The sequence below is a fragment of the Aulonocara sp. 'chitande type north' Nkhata Bay genome, linkage group LG23 (genome assembly GCF_057382095.1).
Source record: "Aulonocara sp. 'chitande type north' Nkhata Bay isolate Kocher_YH1m ecotype deep benthic linkage group LG23, A_spYH_male_GT1.1, whole genome shotgun sequence".
In the NCBI taxonomy this organism is placed as follows: Eukaryota; Metazoa; Chordata; class Actinopteri; order Cichliformes; family Cichlidae; genus Aulonocara; species Aulonocara sp. 'chitande type north' Nkhata Bay.
Window position 1 is genome coordinate 15,623,008 of NC_141365.1, and position 25,268 is coordinate 15,648,275.

General features: G+C 38.2%; 1 long non-coding RNA gene across 1 annotated transcript in view; it reads left to right on the forward strand.

Annotated features, from left to right (window-relative positions):
- Positions 1–376: 376 nt before the first annotated feature.
- LOC147301453 (uncharacterized) overlaps positions 377–25,268 on the forward strand; it is a 118,974-nt gene continuing 94,082 nt past the window's right edge. The window contains exons 1-2 of the long non-coding RNA XR_015127080.1: positions 377–2,671; positions 8,625–8,741. This is a non-coding gene — a long non-coding RNA (uncharacterized LOC147301453). The remainder of the gene's footprint in view (positions 2,672–8,624; positions 8,742–25,268) is intronic.

Genomic DNA, 25,268 nt, shown 5'->3' on the forward strand with positions numbered 1-25,268 from the left:
TTATTTTTAAATTTTTTTTAAAAATTTAATTTAATTTAATTTTTTTTTTTTTTGAGCTGCCCTTATCTTAGTTGCCTTCGCAGGGTGGGGTGAAGCAATTGAATTGCTGCTGGTGACCTATTCAGACATGAAGCCTGACCAGCGAGGCCAGCTGTTTCAGTATCCCACCCCTCTCCTGCCTTATTCATGTAGCTGCGTGAAAATTGTCAGTCATTAGCCCTCAAGCACACTCTAGTGGTTGTCCTCCGTCACGTCGTTCCATTTGCTTGTAACTGTGCTTCTGTGTATACTGTCAAGTAGTGGCATGTACCTTGTAGCCTTATGAATTGGTGAACTTTTCAAAGGGGGTGTGGGAGTGGAGGAAGGGTAGGGAAGGGGGCGGGGGGTGGTTTTAGCCAGTGCAGAATGGCACCTACTCAAACTGCCAGATGCTTGGAGATCATGCCAGAACTAAACCTCTTGCAACACTAGGCCTAGAGCTCCAACGTATCCAACCTCACACTAACTGTTGGACCTATATTTTTTTTTTTTTCTTTTCATTTTTCTTTTTTTTTTCTTTTCTTTTTTTGACATTCAAAAGTAAGTCACTCTACAAAATAAAATGACTGTGTGTTTGTGATCAAAACGGCAGACCATCGTGTGCCAACTACCTGTCTAGTGATGTCCTGTGTTACTCATCCTCTGTATTGGGTCAGTGTCCAGTCCTTTTGTCTTCCAGTTGCTATGCAGATTGCTCTGTTAAATAGCAATGGCCCTTTTTATTTTTAATCAGCCTTACAACTAGAAAGATACAAACCAGGTAGAGATGATGTTGAGGTGCATTTTTAATGGACAACTGGAAGGTATGTCTATTGTTTCCTCAAACTCTCGGGACAGTCCCGCCCCCACCTCTCCTCCTCAATTACTAGTTTACTTTGCTCGAGTGCAGATTTAGCTTGTCAGCTGCTAATTCAGCATCTAGCATCAGCCTACCTTGGTTTCTATCCTCCTAGTATTGAATGAAAGATTATGCAAATACCATTGAAGTGAACGGTTATGGATGACACTGGAAAAGAAATTGTCCAAAAAAGTCAATAAAAATTGAAAATGCTCTGTGCTTCTTCATCCCCCCCCCCCCCTTATCAAGCGGAATTTCTAATTTTTCAATGAACTCTCACACACAGAAAACACGATCAATATAATAATCTGCCCATGCCATGCATGGAGACTCATCGAGATTGTTTTCTCTTTTCTAATTTGATGTCTGTGGTGATCTAAAACTAGGTGCAACGTTAGTCAGATATTGTATTAATGAACAATAACATGATTCCTAATATTCAGAGCAAAAATCCCAGGAATTGTATCACTACTTCGGTCTTATTTTACCAAATTTAACAGTTTTAAAGTCACCAGAATTTATGTTTTTATAAATAACCTAATGAGAAATCCCTTCATTGTTGGTGTTTATCCTGTTAAAATAATGTGATGTTCAGGTCCCGGAGATGTCACAGCATATCTTTACTAGGCAGCAACGGTGATGCAAAACTTAGTGCTCATCATGGTGTTACATAAAAACAAACAAGCAAACAACAACAAAAAACAATTTCAACAAAAAGTGCAAAAATAAAGTCACAGAATATAGGTAAAACATTTCACGTTCATCAAATAATAAGAAAATTTATTTTAAGCCACAGATTTATCAATAAGCCAAAAAAGAAAAATCCAGGCAGAAGATGAGCCTGATTATTGGTAAAAAAATAAAAAAATAAAAAAAAATAAAAAAGACTTTTCATAACTTGTTTTGAGCTGCTATCCCATATGGTGATCCAAACCTTTAAAGTTTACCCCAAATGCCAGTTTTTAGCTTTTCTCCAGTTTATTAAAATAAAACACATCAAACTTCCAGGGTATCAGTGCTTGTTTCTATTCCTCTAATGTCATAGACATGAAACTGGTGTAGTTGTACTGTTGAAACTACAATACCTGTGATACTGATACCTGTGATACTGATGAAATCAAAAGGTTATTACAGAAAAATGCTTATCAGAAATCAGGTGTTGTCATCAGACTGTGACATAAAATGAATCTGGTTGTCTTCAGACCTGGAAATTTGATGTTGAGTTCTGACAAAAATAAACAAAAAATGAGCACATTTAAAACGTTTGGCCTGTAGTTTGGAAAACACTCATTTTATGAGGGCAAAATTTTGTCCTCATAGTATGAACTAATGCAAAAAACGGGCTGACTCTGAGGGGGTCAGGTGGGAAATGGAACCATCTTTGTAGTCCTTACTCTTTTCTGAGTCTGGGCAAATGTGTGAAACAGCGCCCCCTGGGTTGTAAAGGCTGATAAAAATCAAATAGCCTCAAACGAGAGTAGGGTTGAATTGATGAATTGTAGCAAGGTGAGTTCATAAGCATTAAATAAATAAGAATAATATAGTTACAGTTGAGGTCAGTCTATAACTGTGGATGGGAAGGTCTTGGGACGGAGCGGTCACACGTTACCTGAAACAAGCCTGGAATTGTTAGCTAGCTAACATCAGCGTTCTGTTTGCTAACAAAAGCTTTGGACAACTTCCAGCTGTATCGAGTTTATTTTATTTATTTATTTTTTCAATAAAATCGTCGGACGTAACATAGTGTGGATCCTTCCTCATGAAAGACACAAAAGTGGACGGGACATCAATAAAGTGAGTAAAAGTATCTCTTCTCAGTTTGTGGTCACCTGGTCACACCTGTGGCTGAGTGTGAATTTAACTACGTCTGTTTATTTGTTATTGTTCGTATCACACGTCTTCGTTGGGTTTTAGTAATATGCTGACGGTAATTTGTGATTTAAGCCAGAACACAGTGTATTTAAAAAAAAGCTTTAAGAAAGCAGAAACAAACAAACAAACAAACCCAAAATATAATGACAACACAAAACAGCTCAAGTTGGTAAAAAAAAAAGAAAAGAAATACTAGGAAGTAGTGAAATAAAATAAATAAAAATTAAATAAAAAAATTAAATAAAATACAACTAAAAGTCAGGGGAGTGGTTGAATGTGTTACAATAAGGAGCTCAACAAGGTTACAATCTAGAGTAAATAAATTTTTATTTTAATAAATAAAAATGGAAATAAAATTATATCAAAACTTAATATCTTCAATTAAAAAATGTTCGATTTTCTTGCTGCTTCATATTCTGTCCTTCATTAACAGAAAAACAAACAAAAAAACAAACAAAAAATACTGTGTTCAGTTTCACTTAAATGCAGGTCAATAAAACGGCACCAACACACTATCGTGTTCATTCATGACAGTTTCGGTTCATGTTTTTCATATAGTTGTCTGGGCTCCATGTCCAGTGGTTCTGTGCCCCATCAGAAACAACGTGCCCCTCAGTTTGAGAACCACTAATATGACAGAAAAGTGTTGAGAAAGAGCAGGGTTGAATAAACTATTGACATAAGCGAACAGATAATTCACTGCCAGACTGATGTGGAGGACTTCCTGTGTTTGTCTGTGAAGATTCTCAGTAGGGCTGAACGATTATGGAAAATAATCTAATTGCGATTTTTTTGCCCCAATATTGCGATTGCGATGCGATATGCGATTATTTTTTAAGGTCTTTGTCTTCTGTATTATTAAACAAAGACAAGCAATACATCATATAGTATGGCCAATACTATATTACATTAATTTTAAACTGTTCTTTCCTGGAAGACAGACCTCTGTTATGATGACATGAGGTGATGCATGAATTGATGACTGACATTTTTATTTAACTTCTTCAATCACAACAGTATATTTGAACATACACAATAGTTTATTTTTAGCTTACAAACATCTGAGCATAAAGTGCTGACAAGGAACCCTGGTGTAAACATTAAAATGAAAGTCAGTACAATGTGCAGATTGCAGAAATATACATAAAAAAAATCAGTGGCTTTACCACACTCAGTTTTTCGACATCTGTGAACTACTAGACAGTCATTCAATTAAAAAATAATATTAAATAAATAAAACTAATAAATAAAAAATACACACATCTTACTGATCTCTGCAGTCAGTAACATTACACATAAAGTGCAAACATAATAGCAATTGTATAAACACACACACAAACACGCCTTTAAAGTTTAAAGGCGTGAAATTGGACGGTCTAGTTCTGATTAGCGTCACCGCTGTCTCGGTGGAGTTTAATAAACTCGGCCGTCTGCTTCTTGCTATCTAAAATATAACCAGACACTGGTGTAAATTCTCGACTGTCTCATACTTCTGTTTAATAAGTTTTCTGTTTGACGTTTAGTCAGCTGTGTGAAAACCAAGGAGGAACCCACCCGGGGGATTAATAAAGTTTTATTTTATCTAATCTAATAACTTTAATCTCAGCCAAACCGATTTACTCACGAACACACAAAACACTGAAAAAAGCCCAACAATAACATTTTTAGGTTGTCTAAGTGACTTATATATTACGTTTAACCCGAGCAGCGAAACTCCGCGGTGATCTGAAAATGATGTGCCGGGAGTTGTGCCGTTCTCGGCCGCATCAGTAACCCTCGAGCTCCCGGCTAGCTGTCGAGCTGGTGGGTAGCAGACGCCTCTGAAAACGTCGAAGCACTTTTGCAAATATGGGATATCTTGATAAACCGAGCAGATATTTGATGTTTACACAACTACTTTCTCGCCTGAAAATATGTTAAAAGTTTATTTTGTGACCCAGAAAGATTAGTATGAGTAATTTTAAAACTTAGTAGCGGCCGCCATTGCTGGAAACTGGAGTTTGGCTGGGCCGCGCTATGAATTCTGGGATATGGTAGTAATTTGGACAGCCTTCGGCGCGTCGCTGTGACGTAATCGGTCTACAAATGTGGCCTCAGGAGGATGCAGCCCATGAATTGTATAATATAATCGCAGTATAATCGCAGCCTTTGCGGTTAGAAAATTGCACTTGATCATGTCGCGATATTATCGCAAATGCGATATATCGTTCAGCCCTAATTCTCAGTCACTTCCTGTGTTTGTCAAATACACCTGAAAGGTAAACTAAAAATGTTATTTAGTGTGATGGCCAGCATCATACCGAAAAGATAAAATCTATAAAATTAGTTTGTTCAGTTTGCTGTTTGTTATTGAATTTGCTGATAGAGCAGTATATTAGGGGTGGGGGAAAAAATCGATTCTGTGTAGTATCGTGATATTTTGTTTGCTAATAATGTATCGATACAGGGACAGCAGAAATCGATATTTTGTTACAAAAAAGGTTTTGTTGATCCTTTTTCTGAGCAAGAATCCTGACATTCCTTCACTGTCCAAATGTGTTTAACTTTTTTTTGGCAGCAATAAACATGACAGTTTACTTATTTTAATTTAAGACATGTTTTATTTTAATTAAGTTTAAAACTTTTTTATTTAATGTAAAATTATATTTTGTTTTAATTTACTTTCAAATTCTTCAGTTGCTGAAGGGGCTGCATAGTTTTCATAAATTGCATAGTTCAGAATAGCTAAGTTGGACTAGACTGTAATACAAACCGTTCAGTTTGTCAACAATAAAACTGACTGAAATGAGAGAAAGACTGAGTGCGAGACTTTGATATTAGATAAAATGAATATTGATAAAGTTTACCTTTATGTACAGAATATTTTTAAAAAATTGCAATAATATCGTATCGTGCGTTAAGTATTGTGATAATATCGTATCGTGGGATGTATGGTGATTCCCACCTCTACAGTATATACATATATGAGAAATATTCACCACAATGTAGAGCAGACGACAAAGAAACTAAATGTAGGGCAAAGATGATGTGTGTTAGATAATTTGAGGAATGATATCGGTGCTAAGAGGTCGTGTAAATCCTAATAGGAAACACTGTTGGTGTCACCATTATCAGGTCATTGTTTTGGAAATCCTCCTTCTTATTGATGCTCCTGAAAACTACTGAAAAAGGTAGTTTGTAATCACTGTTGAGTATTCCTCTGCTGAGCTCTTTCAGTATCACAAGGTTCAGAGCTCTCCTCGCTTTCGTGGATTACATGTGTACATGTTTGTGAACAGGCAGCAAAGAAATGGAGATGAATGTTTTCCTCCCTCCCCGGTCTCCTCTTGAAAGCTGATAGTCGCACTTTCAACACTCATGAAGCGCTCCTGTGTTTGAAAGGAGCAACGTAAAGCTCTCACCAGAGCTCTGAGGCATAATCATGACACAATTAAGATAATTTCCCAACCACTGCTGGTGGCAAGAAAAGCAATTTTTACGCCTTGTAATCGAGTCTGGCTGTCAGATTAAGATAGCAGGTGATTTGAGGGAAATTGTCTTGGCTAACTCTTTGGAGTGGGATCCAGGTGGCCTCAGGTATCTCTTTGCCCATTGAGGTTGCCTGGAAGGTAATGCAGGTTTGATTTTGAAAATGAAAGAAACATTTGAGTGGTGGATTTGTGTCTCTGGGCATTTGTCATCTTATTACCTGCCTCTGCTGCCATCTACTCCTGCATCTTGCCACATGAAAGAGCCAAGTGGCCCGTTATCTCTCTCACACTTTCTTTCTCTGTTTCCCCTTTTCTGTCTCCGACTTGCCATCCAATGACAAACTCCAAATTTGACCCATACTGTATGAGATTACCACATGTGGGGGTTGGAAATCTTGGTCAATGTTAGCTTCTTGTGGTTGATTTTTCAGCCATTTTGGTTTTTAGGAATGTCAGAATGGAAAAAAAAAATGCTGTCCTACTTGGTCAAATGGATCTGGTTTTGGATCATGGCAAGTTAACTACTTCAAACAATACAATTTAAATATCTGTAACAATTATTTGATTAATTCAGCCAACTGACAAACTAATCAGGAAGTATTAAAAGCAAAAAACCAAAAATGACAACAATAATCCAAATATAACGTAATGATTTTCAAATAATCATTAAGTTATAAATGGTCTTCGTATTTCTTATCTTAAAATGTACTTTTCCCCCTTGTTTCCATCATTGCCTGGCAGTTTGTAACATGCTGCTACATCCAAAAGGTAATGCACCTTGAAGCTGTTTGCCAGCCAGCAAAAATAGACGAACAGCTGCTCGCAACCAGGTGGCAAGATTAGATATTGCCTCTGTACATGCAAAGCCAAAGATGGCTACTGTGGAGCTTCTTCAAAAATATAAATGAGAATGAAGTCCAGTCCAAACCAGGTGAAGCTACCATGTTACAAGTTTACACCAACTATGTACACTATCGTTTGAGAGCAGTTTGGGGTCGTTGTTCTTTAAGGATCTGAGCGTATATCGAGTAATATTTCTGCTTGAAGTATTTAGCAGTATTTAGCGACCTGAAAGAAGCACCTCGTGAAAATCTGGCAACTTTTCAGAAAATCCTAATGGATTGTTCAATGTAAGAGTTGCTTGCTTTATTTTTTTTGTTTCTTTGCAGCTGGCACCATTCAGTGAGTGACAACGGTTTACACAGCTTGATATCCTTAATGAATGTGAATTAGCTGAAGATTTTAAAATGAACTGTCTGATTATTGATGATTTTACATGTAATTATATTCACATATGTACATGTTCACATAGCATGTCTATGAAATTTGTATCTTAGCAAAGCAGCATGTACTTAGCTAACAATGTAGTGTTTAACTTCACTGTTTTATGCTTGTTCTGTCATCTAATAACAGAAAAAGCAACTACATAAGTTAAACATGCATCTCATTTCTATATGGAGAATATAGTAGTGACATTGGTACAGTATTCCTGCAGCAGACAAGTGGGCCATGACATTAGCCTCCAGAAAAGAAGGACATTGTTGGGAAATTCACAAAGAACCCAGTGACTGGATCATGAAAATGTATGTTAAGCTCTTCATTTTGTAAATTTGGGTGAATTTGCCAAAAAAAAAAAGAGGCAAATAATAAAAGACTGCAAAAGACCTTTCTAAAAAAAACCCCAAAGTTCTAGTAAATTTCTTTTTATTATAATTTCAAATAGAAGTATGAACTGCATAGCACATGTGATGGAGAATGAAGCTGCAGTTGAAGCCACAGTTTAAATCCTTATATCCACTAGATGGCATCGATAGACTTGAGTTTGATCTCTCAGCCAGCAGCAGCCTCTATACTACTGTCCAGCTCACCCCATACATGTTCACATATTAAATTCATTGTAAACAGATGTGGATAGCCCCTCACTGTTCACTGAAATATACTGTTCACTGCTGTTTTTCAGGTGTTGAGAGGAAATGCTTGTTACATTTTTGAAGTCTTTCACCCGCTGTGACATTATAAGTAACATTTCTTCCTTTTCTCTTATTCTGTTAAATTTGAATTCTTGCTTTCCTGGTAGTTTTAACAGAAAAAATAAATTGACAAGTTTTCTCTCCACCAGTGGAAAGAAAACCATTCAGACCCTGAGTGTACATTTTACCTGTTTTGGCATACCGGCTGAATTTAGTCATTTTCATCTAGTTTATAATGAGTTTGATGGTTTACATCCTGTGTGTTAGATGCATCTAGTTAAACATTATGGTGTTCATCTTAAGCTATTCTACATGATTGAAATAGTAAATAGTTATAAAAGAAAAGTAGAAATTGCCATAGTGTCTCCTGGCTTGCCTCCCTAATTTTCATATTTTAGTTGCTAAAAGAAATTCTCCATCTGTCTGTGTGTCTAGGTCAATTTGGATTTTAGGGCCCTGGCAGTAAATGGCACTGGCAGACTGTGGAATCCCCTTGCGTTCAAGACTGGCAGGGCTCAATCAAATGATGAGAGGCGACACATTCATATGCTGGTGAATACAACGTTCCCTGACACACGCTCTCGGAAAAGGCTTGGCCACATGAAATATTGCTGAACTTGAACACTTCCATAAAAAACCCTACTTCAATTTGCCTTCTGATTTGCCTTGCATTGGGTTTGACTCGGTCAAGTTAATAATAAAAAAAAAAATCAACAACCACATTTCGGCGAATTCTTGAATCCGTTGACAGGATAGGAGTACCGTATCCCAAGATTTTAGCGTGAGAATGGGCAGGCCACATAACTCAAATATTTATTTGACTGTGTCAGCACTTCTGGAGTGAAAAGGAGCAAAGAAAAGCAGGCTGTGATGGTGGGGAATCTGTTATACTGACCAGTAGGGGTCACATTTGGCCAGGAAATTTTTTTTCCAGCCATTTCCATGCCCTTTGTGCAATTAAAATGTAAACAAAAGAATCTGCAAAATCAAAATCCTTTCTATATTTTTTAATTTAAAAAACAAAAATTGCAGTTTTATTTCTAATGTCCTGTTTTTTACCCATTAGCTGATAGCTTTGTTTGTTTGTTTTCCCACCATGCACTAGACAACAATCTTCCCTACCACATTTTTAAGACATACAAAAACAATCAGTTTGAATAATATCCTGCTTAACATGGATAGCCAATACAAAAGTTCGATAAGATACTCCCATATTTTCGCAGTAGTCACACAGCAACATTCTTGCTCCTGCTCACATGCTTCAAACAACCTTTGACATTATATATTGGACCACATTTGGCTGCCAGACTACTTGTGATTTCACAAAATCAGACCTGCAGGTGCACATCTTAAATTCGGATTCAAAGCAAGTGAAAATATACTTTTCTCCCCTTCAGCGTTTGAGAACAGCCCGCATGGGTTTGCACGTCATTCTGAAGGGTGAAGCTCAAACATTCAAAAATAACACATTATAAGCACTTCGAGTCGAGAGAGGGGGGGGTCTTTAATATCCTCATGAGCTGGCAAAGGTGTGTTTGCATCAGTAGCGTTTGTATGATGACGGCAATGTTTTAACATGAAATTGGACATTTCATATTCATACTTTCATAGTGGATATAATGGGGGTTTTTTTTGGCTGTGAAAATCATGAAGTGAAGTCTTAGTGAAATAATATCTACTTAAAAATGAATTTGCTAAATTGCCTCTGTAAATGTCATTGCTAACATTGTAGAGGCTCTATAATAATGCATGGTTCTGTTGATCACTGTGCACAAGAGGAAAATAAAGGATCATTTATGAAACTAACAAGCAACAAGAGAATAGAGCTTTTATGGTCCTTGGTGTATCAGCTGAGATAGTGCATGGTTGACCAACCAGAGCAACTTTGAGTACTTTAAGAGCTGCTGAAAGCGGTAGAAGAAGTGGAAAAGAGAGTGAAAGAAACTGACATGAATAAAAAGCACATATAAGTAAATCACTGACTGGCAGAATAATATGATAGTTTTCAGTTAGCATTAATTCCACTGGATTGGCTAGAAACAAAACCTTGCTACTTATTAAATCAAATCAAATCACTTTTTATTGTCACATCACATGTGCAGGTACATTGGTACAGTACATGTGAGTGAAATTCTTGTGTGCGAGCTTCACAAGCATTAGCTTCACAAGTTATTAGCTGAATAACTGCTTAAAACTGAAAGCCAGGTTTCCGTACATACATGCCAAGAGGGAGGTTGTCATTTGATGTTTATTGCTGCTTTAATTTATATGATTCAAAGCGAGCCTTTAGCACTGTAGTGTGATACTTGAAGAAAAAAAACAAAAAAACACTGCAAAATGATAAGACCGCAGGAAATGTTTGACGCTTTTTCTTCCCAGCATTGCAGTCTGTGTTTAGCAAGTTATTTTCTAGGTAATCTGATTTGGCTGCTGTGCCGAAACACATCTGGGTGTTGTTTTTAAATTGTTTTACCACTTAAACAAAGCACGGGGAGAGAAAAAGAGAAAACTTGAGGTGAGTTTCTACATAAAAGGTGTTAGATAGCACACATAGCCTCATGTTCCTGCACGCTCCAGCCCGCAGCTGCTGCCATCTCTCATTGCTCAGCCTTGTTTTTAAGACAAACCTTACCACAACACCCTGATGTACAGACAAGATGGCACAGAGCATTACTGTTTGTTGTTGCATCTCGAACTCATAATTTAAAAGTTGTTTTTGTTCACTGACATTAAAGGTAACTGTTTGAATGGCAATTAACTTGACTTTTGGGTGAAACAGTTGATTCATTTTGCACTGGGTCATAAACCTGTTAGATACATAAATAATAGTTATATTTAAAGGGGCGTACCAATGTTTTTTAAGCTTTAGCTCTTATCATGACTCATGAATACTTAAATGCAGTTTGTTCCGTTAATTTCTGTAGTGTTTAAAAGTCTGTTTCTCTGAGTTGTGTGAGCAGTCACAGAAACATCAGGTCTGGAAAGCTGTTATGTTAAGTAACAATTATTTATTTTGTTGCATTCAGTAATTATTTTAGATTACCTTGGCGAAAGTAAGTAAAAGCAAGTGTTTTCTAGTATTATTTTTTGTTGCACATAAAGAAAATGCAGCAAATTTGAGTTACTTTATCTTAAAGGTGCCCTGTGGATGTGCAGTTTGTTTTGTTGTTGGGTAAATATTTTGTTTGTTGTTCTTACATGCAAATATGCAAACACGTGGGTGCCGTGACACACATTCCTGCTGTGTCGTTAACACTATTAAAGTGACTGACAGGTGGCAGTAAATTAGTTAAGAGAATCACCCTGACAAATGCAAGGACAGTTTTTTTAAAAATATGTTTTGTTGTCATGATTTAAACCTGAACGTGTGGGTTTGTAAGAGACCCATACAGGATACCTTTGGTCTGATGGGATTAATGCGGTATCAGAACTCCTCAGCATCTCTTTCCCTGTCCTGCAGAAGGTTCATGCTAGCTGGTGATGAAAAATGACTGCAGGAAAGGGGATCTGGTGAGGCCCTTTTGCACAATGACAATGTCTGAACTACAGCCTCCTCGACTTGCCGTGCCTCAGCGACAGCCCTTTAGTATTTCCTGTCAAACAGAGCATTGTTGCTTTTAGTTCACCTTAAGTGTCTAGACAGTGGTTTTCCTGCTCCGTTGGTTCTCTTGGATTGAGGCCAAATCTTCACTCTTGGAGGTGATAAGAGTCTTATCTTGCTGTTAGAGGGTCTAGAGACTGGAGCAGAGCTCAAGTGAGTGTCACTCAGGTGGGAGTGTGGGCACCTTTTAAGAGCAGCAGGGGATAGTCAGCCAACTTCCAGTATTGACGATGAAATGTGCAAACATCAGACCTGCATAGTCACATGACTTTTGCCAAGTTTGACGTCTCCAAGCTCTACAGAAAGAACGCGTGCTATCCCCGTTTTAATTGATATTTTCATTACCATTTGTTCATCAGTTTGCGTATTTACACGAGTAGGCAAAAGCAAAGTGTCCGATGTGACCGAAACTCGCTAGAGGGGATCACTGACAAAAGAGATCCCATAAAATTTTAGATCTGGATTGCGCTCTTTCTCTGCTCGCCAATTGTCCTTCTAGTTTTTGAATTTCTCTGTATTAGTAACGCATTGTACAACGTACGGGGGCATGTAAAGGTGCCCAGAAATATGCAGAAACTAACGAAAGGGCTGAACAATGGAAAACAACAGTTTCCAGAAACAGCCTTTCACTTTCCAGCACGACTGTGATAAATTATGAGATTGAGGTCATCCGTTGACGTACAATAAACAGCCTACGTTCTTGCTGACAAAGGCCAAGAGGGTAATACAACGAGTATTCAGACGCTTCCCTTTATGCTTGTCTTTGCTGAAGACGGTTTGTTGTGAGTCCAAGGTCCCTCAAGTAAAAATCAGTCTGTGAATTGTATGCTGGTCCTTGTTTGAAGTCCTTTGTGGTGAAATTCCTCAGAAGGTAACACAAGAATGCTGCTTTTATTCTCAGCATAGTTGATCCACAATATTGGCAAATGGTCCTTAATTCCTCTCCATGCAAGGTAACTCTTCAGCTTGAAGTAATTCAGACTCTTTTCTTTTCACTGTGAAAGGTGGGCTTGTGTTGTGAAATGAAAAGGATTCCATAGATGTGGATGATTTATTCAAGGAAAAAGCACTAAGACTTTGGAATGAGAAGCATGACTGTATTCTTTTGTGAAGGACACGTTATTTTGTACACACAAGGCAAAATCTATGGCTGCTCAATTCATTCTGTGCCGCACAAAAGAAACTGAATTGATAAAAGGATGTGAGGGGAGGGGGAAAAGTTTGTCTGAATTCATAGACGGTCCCCCCCCACCCCGCACCCGACGTGTTCAACCGATTGACACCGTGATGCACATTTCAAAGCTGATAGCCTTGTGGACCATTTTGGGCCATTTGAGATGAAGGCAGATAAAAGCTGTAACCCTGCACACGCATTTTGATTCATTTTTTAATGATTTATTTTTTTAATACAGCTCATTCTTTAAAAAGTTGTTTTCAGAATCCATCCTAAAAATACATGGAATAATGGGGCATATTCAGCTCCATTTTCCACCATTTTTCATGTGAAAATGACATCAGATAATTGAAAGTTGCCTAAAATTCAGACTTTATATTCTTAAATTGTGTTATTTTTTTATTTTATTTTTGCCATATGTGTTGTATAATCACTGTTTTGATGCTTCAGTGGCGCTGACATTTGATGGCGCAGGCTGTCAGGCCTTGTCTTGGATTAAGGGCAGCATCAGGCAGACATATGTCCTTTCTGCTTTTGTAATGGTTGGTTTTTTTATCTGGGTGAAATATAATTTTTATCTCACTTCATTCAGTATGACAGTTCCTCAAAATCGCTCCACACCAAGGGATATTCATTACTTTTTGTAGACCTGCCTGGGTAGCCCGTCAACTTTTCATCTCCCTACATCTCTCATCTATTTCACTCTCTCAGAAAGCCTTTTTTTTTTTTTTTTTTTTGTGGCAATTTTCCTGCTTTACTTTGCTATGACCTTCCTGCTTAAATTGCTTGGCTTGTGTTATTCACAGTTTGAGATTTACAGAGAATAATATTGCGCCATAGGATTTCCCACACTCTTAGGTGCCCAATAACTTGTGACAGAATTTCTGTGACCTGGTTGTCTGTATTTTCTCAGCTTAGGTGGAGGTGATGGGAGGCTGTAGTTCTCATCTAGCTTCGCTGAACAAAATGCTCAACCTGTCATGTGGAGCTGAAACTGCGCCCCAAGTTCAAAGGAGCCGATTCATTCAAGAACACTCGATGAAAAACGGAACTAATAAAGCATATATTTCAGCTTTTTAAATAATTTAATCAGCAGCAGCAAGGCCTGAATGAGCAGGTCCCTGCATAGGTTTGCGTTAGCTGCACATATTACAGTGCGGCTCTGGACTCAGAGGTCAGCAGGAGTAGCCTGTAGCAGCTGCACTTGCAAATATGGAATATAATAACAGCCATAATGGGTGATGTAAAAGCCTCTTTACACTTTTTTTCCCTCTTTTACTTCATTTGAGACAGTGAGCGCTTATCTCTTGTCTTGTCACTACAACACAAGATGTATGAAAGGAGATGTGAACAAGTAGACCTGATTCAAGTTTCTTTCCCTCTATCTTGCAAAGAGGCTTTCACATTGTCAGTCTCTTATTTGTGGCACATAATGGTGTCTGGAACTCTCTGTGGTCCATTGTCAACTACAGGACTGGTTGTCCATTTGGAACATCTAAAATACTGGGAGGGCTTTAATCTTTCTTCATTATTTTCCAATTTTGGATAAATGTGCTCATAATGCCCCCCTCCTCTTATAAATGAAACTCTTTGACTCTCTCTCCACATCCCTCATTTTTTCCTCGCCACACTTTTCACCTGCTTTCATCTTTTACGCAGGACGAATAAGTAGTCCAAGTGTACGCTCCAAATGTGGAGATAGAAGGATAATTGAGTCGATAAACATTAGGGTCAGGGTGAGATCATTGTTGGGGCTTGTTCAGGAGGTGCTTAGTCCAATATCAATACGCATATTACCATATTTTGGTTATTTGCCATATTTGCCAGCAGGAATTGACCCATGAAGGGCTACTTCGCAAAACTGTGATTGTGTGGATAGTTAACAGGACACTTAGGGTCACATTGTGACTGCCTGCCTGCTATAGCATTTTCTGTACAGAGCAGCATCTTATAATGCAACATGCAACCAGTCTGCAATTTATTTTGATATCTGAGATGAAAAATTGAAGAAGTATGACCTCTCTAATTCTGCCGCAGACTACATTTGTGATGTGAAAATTTATATAATTTGCGACATGCTCGGTAGAAATAGGTCACATGAAATATCAATGTGCCTTGATCTGACCCCAGAGAATGTTGCGAGTGTGACAGATGTGATTGGTTACGAGTATGCACATCAGCCTGAACGCTTGGAGCTCTCGCTGCTGGTCACCAGCACTTAGAAGAGCAGATATGAAGCACAGAGTGACACTGCTAGCATAGGGATTGAACCATGGTTTCATAAAATTACAGGTTACAGATGTAAACAAGGAAACTTTTGTATAGCCCTAAGTAATGAAGATGCATCAGTACATGTGTGCAATTATGAATTATCTGAACCCGAATAGGGGGAATCCCCCTCCCACCAAAAAACCACCAATAACAACAGCTGTAAGCTAATGCTGTTCCACTGCCTGGAGGTATGTATTTGGAAATAGGCTAAAAAAATCCCAACAGATGCTCATTTGATGCCCATGTCAGCCATGTTGATTCAATAACTGTGTAGTGGAATGGTTATCATGCTGAGATTCACTGGGACATGCACAAATGTGACATTACCATATCATGTATATAAATGAAACCTTATTTCTTTCGCCAAATGTGCTTTCAGTTAAGTGAAAATATCTGTTAGAAAATTGGAGCTACTTTTTTAAAATGACAACAAATTAGAAGTTAAAGGGACAAGCAAGGGCAAGTTATTTTTTTTTTAAACTGCCACCACTGAATTTTAATATATCACATATCTTAGTCTGGAGGGTTTAAAGCGGTACTTGGAGGAAAACCTGTAATAATGTGGCAATTGTGTGGCAGTCGCCTAGTTTGAAGTCTCAGCATTAGCATTTTGACCATAATGTTTTTTGAATCTACTAAACTACGCTAAACAGCAGACTAAGAAAATAATTGAACTTCAGCAAAACTGAAGCATAAACTTTGTTTATAATTCACAGCAAGTCATATTATTTATTAGAAAATGTTCCAAAACGAAGCAAAATTCCGAACACTGTGAAGGCATCCAGGTCAGTGAAATGAAGTAGTTAAGGTGAGGCCTAGCAGACACTGACCAGTTACAGCTGATGTCAGCAAACCAGTCTGTCAAAGTGGCCACACTGACAACTTCGGGCCATACCAGTATCCATATTGATGGTAAAAAATAATTTAAGGGGACAAAACCTTTTTCTTGTTCCAGGTATATAAAAGTGCTTTTTCATGTCAGTCAAGCTCGGCATTTTAACAACACTCCCAGAAGAACAAACTACTAACCACAACACTTAAACTACACTGTACTAAACTGTAACTGTAATCTGACCGAACCAATGCTCTGTAGTTTTTATGATATTATCGTGTTAGAGCAGGTTTTAAACAACATCGTACTCCTCTGGTCTCTAAAAAATCTGAACACAGGTCATGTTTTCTATAATAAGTATAATGCTTTAAGGAACATATCTCTGATTTTTCTTTAGTCATTAAATGTGTGGTCTTTAAGCTGCATCCAAGGTCATTTCCCCGGGCAGTAGACTTAAAGTAGGAAAAACTAAGCTTCTTAATGTTTTATACTCATAAAAACAAAGAAAACAGGAGTTATTTTCCTATATTCTAAAATGTCATTATTTGTTCCAGAAACTTGTTAAAGATGCAGTCAAATGACAGCTAAATGACATATTTTAGTCTTACCTGCAGTTTTACTTTAAAGACCTTGATCACTCAGAAACCAGTTTCATATCACGAGCACAGTAAGTGACTCAGTAGCCATTTGTCAACTGACTTCATTAAAATCATACTATAGCGTCTGCTGCTGTTCACTGTTGCTCACAATCCTGCTGTTGTTTGATTTTCTTTGTGTTTCCATTTTAACCACCTTCTTCAGTTTAGCCTTCACCTGCTTGGGTTTTAGTGGCACATCAAACACCTTGTTGCTCATTGAAGTTTGAAATTTTGCCAACAAGCTGAGGTTTTATTGCAGACTATGAGGAAAAAGGACAAAAAAGGACAGTGTTTTTAGCCTTTGTCCTTCAGTGATGTAAGTGTGAAAATTAAGGTGTGACATTAATTTTCTTGGTGTGTTCTTGTCTTTATTGCCTTTAAAGAGCTTGATCACAGGGGGGCGTGTGATTGTTGGAGTTTTCTTTGTTTTCTATGTATTATTATAGTCTTTACTTTGGGGTGGCAGTAGCCCAGGTGGTAGAGCAGGCCACCTACCAATTGGAAGGTAGGTTGGTCTGAATACCAAATGTCATTGAGTGAGATGCTAACTTGTCGCTATATAAATAAAATTGCATTTAATTAACCATACTTTGACAGGAACTTATGTAAAAGGCTGAAAATAATAGAGAGCTTGTACCTTTGGTCCATTTTATATACAATGACCAGCCACCTCATTAGGTACTGCTTGTAAGCATTGGGTTGGACCTCCCTTTAGCTTCAGAACTACCGTAATTTCTCATGGCACAGATTCAATAAGGTGCTGGAAACATTCCTTTTGGTTTATATTGACATGTTGATAGCATTACATGGTTGCTGCAGGTTTGTCAGCTGCGCATCCGTATTGCAAATGTCCTGTTTCACCATATCCCAAGAGTGGTTTATTGGAATGAGATCTGGTGTCTGCTGAGGCCACTTAAATGGCCACTTGAACCATTTTGAGATGATTTGAGCTTTGTGACACAGCACGTTATCTTGCTGCTGGAAGCAGCTGCCAGAAGATGGGTACACCGTGGTCATAGAGGACGTGGTCAGCAACATAACTCTGGTAAACTGTGGTATTTCAAGAAGGTTCAGTTGAAACAGTTGACACAAGGCATGGGGAATCCATACTTTCATGTTTGTGTCAAATTCTGACCCTAACAGACTCATCATATCAGCATTTTTCTAGTCTTCTATTATCCTATTATCCTTTTTTTGGGAATTGTAGCCTCAGTTTCCCATTCTTAGCTGACAGGAGGGGCACCCAGTGTGTGAATATTAATGTGGTGTGGTCTTCTGCCTCTGTAGATTCAAATATGTTTTGTGTTTAAAGATGCTCTGGCTATTCTCTTCTGACCTTAAGTAGGCATTTTTGGATATTTCAGTTAAGTTGCTGCCCTGTGATTGGCTTGAAATGAATTTCTATTTTCTTTTAAAAAATCCTCCAGTGTTGAAGATTATATTTCAATTTAACCATTAAATATATTAAGAGCTTTTGTAAATGTTTTAGAGCACAGTTATTACTGGGACCATAAACATTGCTAATGAGAAAAACTAGTTAACCAGCAGAGAAAAACTAGTTAAAATAGGCCCTACCTTCACCTGGTTCAGTAGTTAAAAAGTGACTTTCACACAAAAAGCATAAATGCAGGACTTGTTTACATTAAATTTATGTTTGGTGTTTCTTTATGTCTCTGAGATCACTGCCATACTAAATAACAAATTTATTGCTACCACTTTTGTTCACTTCAGACGTTATAACTGTAAGACAGGGGTTAGACGTAGCAAAGTACGTCTCTAATCCCCGTCTGTCTCCTTGAGGAGTCCTTAATTCCAAAGAGCACCTGAATTTGTCAAGTAGCACTCTGGCATTTACTGTTTCTACTGTAGTGAAGTAGTTTATACCTTATCATTGTTACATTTACTTAATATTTAGCCAAGAGCGTACCTATTTTACCATTATATTAAGTATTTTGTTTCTGAGGAATCATCACCTGTGAAGATGACAGGCATTTTAATGATTGTACTGTACTTTTCAGCCTGCCTATCTGCTCACACAGCATCCTGGATGCTTCATATTATGGTGTGACACAAAGAGAATGTTAAAATTATCATATGTGCTGCACCTCATGAGCAATAGTGAGTCAACAGTACAGTCATGTTTTAACAGTAGCGATGAGTAAGTGAAGTGATAATAAATACAGTGTACGATACTGTATGAATGATGGAACTTATGGATAAAAAACGTCTTTTCTCTGAACAGTTGGGAGAGAGACATAAAGCGTCTTTATTTCCACTCGTATTGGGTGGAAAGTGAGTTTGGAAAACCGCAAATCTCTGCTTTTTGCAAAGCAGTCATTGGTATGGATCAATAATCCTGCCAATCCATCACAGATATCTGCTGAGCTGTGGGGCAGTAAATCTGACTCATTGCCCCTTAAAGCCTCGCAGAGGGATAGTGTTTGAGAAATCGTTTTCCTAGAAATAATTCAACTTTAATTCTTAAAATATAATAAACAGCACAGTTTAGGCTGTAATAGCAGAACATGTATATCCTAAAGAAAATCCACCACATTTGTTAGAGTCTGGTTCCCCATCCCAAGGCTTTCAAACCTGGTCACCTTTCACCAAAGACTTGCCCTTCATGCTCGACTGCTTACCAGCTCAGTAGTGCAGGCTGGACATCACCTAAGCGAAAGAGAGCAAAATGGTCACACATTATACCCCCTTTGATAATTTTGCTCTTTTATTTTTTATGGGATTTCTCCTGGCATGTTCTGCAATCACAAACCCAGGGCAAGTCAGATATTACAATAATTACATCAGATTTGTCGTGATCACAGGACACATGCTTGTTGTAGCTCAAAGGATCATTTCTGCTGTAGATGGTTTAGTTTTGGTCATAAGGCAGAATTAATACACATTTACAGATCAGTGTTAATATACTGCATCTCTCAACAAAGCGGTTAAAAGAGTGCACACAGTCATATTTTCACCAGCGCACACGGTGATGTCTGTCAACCACATTTGTACCTAAAAATGTCTGCACGACATGGAAGCTTATAAAGCTGTCAGGAGAAAACGAGAGACAAGGTATAAATTATCAATATAATATGGAGGTGAAGATGAATAGAATAAAATGAAAGCTGGTATGAGGCATGCAGAAGGGAGAGAAAAAAACAGTTTTGAATTAAGCATTCATTGAGAAAAAAAAAAAAAAATCTGAATTTCTGGGTCCTAATCTTTCGCTCCAAGCACTGCACTGCTAAGCTCTGGTTTGGGATGACAGGTCCCCCACCTGGACAAGCTTGGACAATGTCTCTGCTATGTCTCATTTCTGTGGGAACAGTGCTGCACAGACAGCTAATCACGTCCGGAACCAAAGGCACCTGCCCTATCTGCCTCTACATTTGGTCGGGAATCTTTAAAGAGGCTAAACCTCACTTTCATGCTTGTCTTTTATTCACGGTAAGTGCTTATCGAAACCGAGCTGTTGCCACTGCCCCATCTTCCCTCCCACAAGCTCTGAGAATGCTTGACGTAAGTACAGCCAATCTGGGTAAATACGAATCTCTCCTTACTGTCACTGCTGGCATATTATGCCCCTGAGGGAACATTCTTTTCATAATATCATAAGCTGCTTAGCGGTGTGCTTCTATTTAAGGCATACATATTAATAGCTATAAGGAAATCATATTTGAACTGTTCCCTGCAATCAATGTCTTTGGGTTTGCTGTTATACTTTGTATAAGAAGGTGCTAATAACTTGAAGGCACTTACACTGGGCAATCTAATCCCTTTGTATGATAAAGACTTGTCTTGGCAGGAGAGTGTGCCAGATCATAGGACAAGGTGCTGCAGAGGTTTAGTCCCTCAAATCACAACCCCGCGCTTTCTTTCCCTCCTCTTTTCACTGGGAAATACAAGCAATTTGAGACGCAGAAGCCAAAGTTATTACACTAATACAAAAAGTTGTGTGATGCACTTGACAACAGCTGATTTAACCCCTTCCTGTAATGTGTGTTTGCAGAAAATTTCAGCAGTGCTAGCAGTGCCATGGCTTCTTCCTGCTTCATGCTTGTAGCGGATTAAACGGCAGTAAATTTGAGTGAGAGAGCATTTGGAGGGAATTCTAATGAGCAGAACTGGATCTTTAGTTCAGGAACAAATATCGGCATTATTAAAGAATCTATTATTTATTTTTGCGATTAGTTGTTTTCTGCCTCAAATAATAAATGGTGAAATATTTCCTTTTTTGTCTCACGACCATTTAAAAATCTAGAGAAAACCTGAAAACTCACACGTTGGAGAAGGAACATTATTTGCGTCTGCCTAAAAATATTTTAACCAAACGTTGCTACAGATTAATTGAATAAACTTAGAATTTGCTGGAAATAACAAAATCTTAAACTGAGAATTCTTTACTTGTAATTTGAATGGGTTGTTGTTCTTTTTAGAGAAAAGAAAAGCAATCACAAAATGTACAAAATAACATCTGAGGTGCTTCAGTAATGAACACACAACTACTACATGTTCCAAATAATACTAGCTTGCGCTGAAATATTAGTTTGTAGTCCCATATTAGACTCGTCTTTCGACTTCACAGTGAACATGAATACTCAGCAATTAGGTCTTTGCAGGAATCGAGAAGGAGAAATTATTACACTCTCACGGAAGTTGGTGATACTGTAAATTTTTGAAAACGCTTTGATTCTTTCTCAATTGAAGTTCAGGACAAATCTCAGTGAAGCTTTATAAGCTGCGGGAGTCAGATTATTCAGGGTAGAATCAGAACTCATTAAAACACTGATATTAGTCTACTCTCCTCTCCATTTATACTCCAAGGATATTTCTATAATAAGAAAAATGCATTTGAGACGCTTTAAAACTGCACTCGCATGCAAGGCGCTCGTATAGACTTGGCCGTTGGCACCGGAGAACACAGGTTCAGTAGAGGCTAATGGTGTAAGAAGAAATGGACACTTGCTTGAAAACTATATCACCAATGACAAGGAAAAAAGACTCAGCGAGCAGCTATGTGAGGTCAAAAACACATCTTCTGTACACCTGAAAACAGTTTTTCTTTTATTGATTTCTAAATCATAAGGACCTAACTCACAGACAGCCACCCAGACACGGATGAGCATGGGAACGTCACCTGAATGTTAGCTGATACTGTGGCAGCGTGTCCCTCGTCCAGCAGGGGGTGCTGGCTCACAGTACTTAGAGCCGGCAACCAGGAGGAAGAAATTGGCGCCGGTTGCTGGGGCACAGCTCTCTGAGCCCAGATGAGTGCTTCAATTGTAGGGATATTTTCCTCTAAGCCTGTGGTTGACAGCAACACAGTGCACTTATTTAAAGCAATTTCAAACATGTCTTGTCTGACAAGTTTTAAAGCCTACTTAACACCCCGTAACAGCCACGAGTTTACTGTCAGAATTAAAGAAGAGAATTCTCAAAGGGAGAGAAATTATCACTTTCATTTTGTTCACCGCTGTTGTTTATAAAGGACATGGCAGGGATGTTTACCTAGGGATGAATATATTATTACCATTTTGCTACACAGTGTTTTTCATCTTGGAGAAAGGGCTCTTTAAAAAGTTTACCATATATTTTTTTTAATTGCTGCCATTACAGCTAAAGGAATAAAAGCGAGCCTTAACCTTCAGTGGCTTTCAGACTAAAAGCTCAGATTTGAATGGAAAGAAAGCCCTTTAATGCCTCATATTAATAACAACAGTCTATACATTTTCATCTCTCTTTGTCACCTTCAGCATAAAATGATTCTCTTTTTGATTTCATTTCATGATCTAATTTTCAGCATTTGCTTTGGCTGCGTCTTCTCCGGCTCGCACCTTTTGTGTTTATTGCTGTTGCCACCCAACAAAGCATTTTATTTACATTAAGACATAGGGGAACAAATCTAGGCCTGCCTTAGCACCGGCTCATGTCGTGCCTGCAGAGACGGGCTTTTCCTGCTCAGATTCCACTTTTTTTTTTTTATCAGTCACCAAAAGAAGAAAAAAAAAAAACAAATCACCAAATGTAACAATCTTTCTCCTGTCCTCCTTGTGATTGCATGTTAGGAACTGAGGTGATAAGCACACTGGTACGTGTTGTTGCTGTGTGAAAGACACCCTTTATCGGCTCATACCTCTGACTTGTGCTTAGTCTAGTCAGCCGGAGAAATATGACGGAAATCTGATATGGGAATGGTCCCATCTCAACATCAGCGCAAGTGCACGCCTCGCAAGCCAATGTTTATGCTTCCCGGGTCTTGTGTTCTCAGGGGAAAAATGTCAATAGAGTGTCACGGGGCGCATCTTGCCAATGAGAGGATGTCGTCTGACCCATGAGCTGAATAATACTGTCGTGTGTTTGTAACACTGTTTGTATTTTGGCATTAAAATTGGGAATTTTTTGGAACATTTTTGTGTTTTATTGTGTAAACTACACTCGCAAAGCTCAGATAGCGATCATTTTGTTAACATCTGTCAGTGCATGTGGATATAAAGGATATTTTTCTCTTGTCAAACAGCAGTATGACAGCTATGAGATCGGGACAGAGCGTCTCTAATTACAGCTGCGGTAGAGGTCAGCACATCTCGCCTTTTCTGCTTTCTCACATGAATCACTGCATGTTGAAGTGTCAGGTCTAAATTTCACAGTCAGTTCAGTCATTTTCTGACATACTTGCACGTAAATTTAGTGTTTGATGCTTTAAAGTCGAGGATGGCTTTTTCCGGGGTGTGCAGTGTTGATGCAGTTTTTGAAAGATCGCTTCTTGATATTATTGTTTCTTTTTCTTCCCAGATAACTTCTCAAAGGTTATCCTGCCCCCTTATCGCACGGTGGTCTTTGCACCTCGCCCCTCCTGACTTTGTGTCGTCTCCTTGAGCACCTTTTTGATTTCTCGGCTCTTTCGAGGTTTGTCAAAAACGACCGGGGGGGTCTCGGAGAAAGACTGAACAAAGGCATTTGTTTCCAGCTATTTTGCCACCATCAATGGCAACATCTTGCTCGCTAGCTGTGCAGAGCGAATGGCAATGTGGATGGGGGTATTTGGAGGTGGAAGAAAGAAGATGCTATCCGGGCTAAATGAGGGAAGATTCACACAGTATAATGAAGGCTGGACCCATGGCTTCACAGCTGATGTGTATCTAAAAAGGCCTGGTAAATACTGTTTCGGAACAGAAGGCTTTATCTGCAGATATACATATCCCCTGCAACCACTGGCCCCCACATGAGGGCCAGAGCTATCTCTCGGATCACTTTTATTCTTGTTTTTTTTTTTTTTTTTTTTTTTTGTAATCTGAAAGGGTGAAAATGTGAGACTTCAGTTTAACTCTTTAAGAGTTTGCATGAATTCAACTGAACTGGAAATCTAATACCGAATCTAAGAAAAATATGGGAATGTTATTTTTTCTTTCTACATTTTTATGACAGCAATGCATCATTTATTTCTGTATAAACTAAGCAGGCAGGGTGTGTTCTGCAAGCCCAAGTTTCTTGCAAAAGGCTGCTAGTAGGATTAAAGCTGATGTAAATGGAGCTTCCAAGCATTTTAGAGCATTTCATTTTTACATGTCATTTACTTTGCTGAGGGCTGGTGGCAGTCCCACTCCCCATGTTTCCTATTTTAAATGACTATAGATAATATATACAGTACATGATTCAGAGTGCACACGTCTTGTAATGTCTCCACTCATTATTTAGTTTACACCAGCAGAGATCCTTCACTAAAAGAATAAAATGTGTATGATGCACATTTAAAATTAACCCACTGTGGCCAGATGGGTGGTTTTAGACTAGATAAAAAGATTTACATTAATGTGTCTTATTAGTGTGAATGCTTGAAAAGCATTCACAGTATTGTTCTTCTAATCTTTATTCTATTTTATTTATTATTCTGTATTCCGTACGTTTTTTGTAATCTATCTCCTTCAAAACCGTTCAACTTAGAAAAACCATTCAAACACCGTTAGATTCCTATTCTTTTGGACATGACTGCTTCTATTTTTCTCATTTCTAACATTTATATTTTTAATTTTATTCAACTTTTTTCAACAAAAATTGATAATGTATTTCAATGGGGAGACCCTTCAAATTCTCATTCAACTTCCTCCTCTTTAAACTGTATCTACTTCCACATACATTGACATAGAGCCACCATTCAAACTTTAAAACGAAGACAAGACATTCAACTATTCAACTTGTATTTATCTTTTCAATATCTATTATACTTTTTCTTCAGTTCCAGTTTAAGTTTCATGATGTTTTTTCACCCGTTTCAGAGTTTATAATGGGTGTGTATGGGACGGAATGTTGGGGCTAGAGTGAGGCAGCTCAACTGCTAGAGTGAGAGGAGCAAAAAAATTAATCTTAAAATCTTTTTTAAAACTGCTGCTGTGTCTGCAGCGTTTGCTCTACAGGTATGATTTTACCCTCAAAACGTAGCCATCGCTGTCCTCTTTCATCCAATGTGTTTACTATTGGCCTAGGTGTTATGGTTCTTTCATAAATGTCACCAATGCACAGCCTCCTCCCTCCAACTCTTCCATAGACTCTAATGTTAAAATGGCTC